Below are 1997 nucleotides of genomic sequence, written 5' to 3'. Positions count from 1 at the left end.
GGCTTGTAGAGTTTCTGCTGAGAAATCAGCTGTTAACGTTATGGGTGTTCCCTTGTATGTTATTTTTCATTTTTCCCTTGCTGCTTTCAATAATTTTTCTTTGTCTTTAATTTTTGCTAATTTGATTACTATGTGTCCAGGCATGTTTCTCCTTGGGTTTATCCTGTATGGAACTCTCCTTGGTTCCTGGACTTGGGTGGCTATTTCTTTTCCCATGTTAAGGAAGCTTTCAACTATAATCTCTTCAAATATTTTCTCGGGTCCTTTCTCTCTCTCTTCTCCTTCTGGGACCCCTATAATGCGAATGTTGTTGCATTTAATGTTGTCCCAGAGGTCTCTTAGGCTGTCTTCATTTCCTCTCATTTTATTCCGTTCTGCAGCAGTGAATTCCACCATTCTTTCTTCCAGGTCACTTATCCATTCTTCTGCCTCAGTTATTCTACTATTGATTCCTTCTAGTGTAGTTTTCATTTCAGTTATTGTGTTGTTCACCTCTGTTTGTTTGTTCTTTAATTCTTCTAGATGTTTATTAAACATTTCTTGCATCTTCTCAATCTTTGCCTCCATTCTTTTTCCGAGGTCCTGGATCATCTACACTATCATTATTCTGAATTCTTTTCTGGAAGGTTGCCTATCTCCACTTAATTAGTGTTTTTCTGGGGTTTTATCTTGTTCCTTCATCTGGTACATAGCCCTCTGCCTTTTCATCTTGTCTATCTTTCTGTGGATGTGGTTTTTGTTCCACAGGCTGCAGGATTGTAGTTCTTGCTTCTGCTGTCTGCCCTCTGGTAGATGAGGATATCTAAGAGGATTGTGAAAGTTTCCTGATGGGAGGGACTGGTCCAACACATCATTTATGTTGCCTACCACAAGCTTGGCTTTTTGCATTACCTGTGGAGCACAACCTGTCTCAGCAGACATAACCATTTCAGTCGCTGTGTGTTTAATATTAATAAAGGAAGGGATGATTTTCCGGGACTACCAAAGCCATTTTAAAGAAAGCAAAGGTTTTCCATTGTGTTTAATATTCAGGGTAACTGCCAGAATCATTTTTATTTCTACTCCTATAAGAAGGTGACCATGAAAAGTGTTCACCTTAACCCCATGCTAAATTGAACTCTTATAGGTTTTAATACAGTGCAGCTTTAAGAACGGATTAGTGTATGGTGTTAGAAAGTATTCTAATTTCATTCTTTTACATGTAGCTGTCCAGTTTTCCCATTACCTTTTATTGAAGAGGCTGTCTTTTCTCCATTGTATATTCTTGCCTCCTTTATCAAAGATAAGGTGACCATATGTGCGTAGGTTTTTCTCTGGGTTTTGTATCCTGTTGCATTGATCTATATTTCTGTTTCTGTGCTAGTACCATACTGTCTTGATTACTGTAGCTTTGTAGTATAGTCTAAAGTCAGGGAGTCTGATTCCTCCAGCTCCGTTTTTCTTTCTCAAGATTGCTTTGGCTATTCGGGGTCTTTTGTGTTTCCATACAAAGATCCAAATGTAAGGCCAGACACTATAAAACTCTTAGAGGAAAACATAGGCAGAACACTTATGACATAAATCACCGCAAAATCCTTTTTGACCCACCTCCTAGAGAAATGGAAATAAGAGACAAAAATAAACAAATGGGACCTAATGAAACTTAAAAGCTTTTGCACAGCAAAGGAAATCATACACAAGATGAAAAGACAGCCTTCAGAATGGGAGAAAACATTTGCAAACAAAGCAACTGACAAAGGTTTAATCCCCAAAATATACAAGCAGCTCATGCAGCTCAATATCAAAAAAACCAAACACCCCAATCAAAAAATGGGCAGAAGACCTAAACAGACATTTCTCCAAAGAAGATATACAGATTGCCAACAAACACATGAGAGGATGCTCAACATCACTAATCATTAGAGAAATGCACATCAAAACTACAGTGTGGTATCACCTCACACCATTCAGAATGGCCATCGTCAAAAAATCAACAAACAATAAATGCTGGGGAGAGT

This window comes from Physeter macrocephalus, chromosome 1 (genome assembly GCF_002837175.3).
Source record: "Physeter macrocephalus isolate SW-GA chromosome 1, ASM283717v5, whole genome shotgun sequence".
In the NCBI taxonomy this organism is placed as follows: Eukaryota; Metazoa; Chordata; class Mammalia; order Artiodactyla; family Physeteridae; genus Physeter; species Physeter macrocephalus.
The sequence above is the reverse complement of the archived record's forward strand: the minus strand, read 5'-3'. Positions refer to the sequence as shown.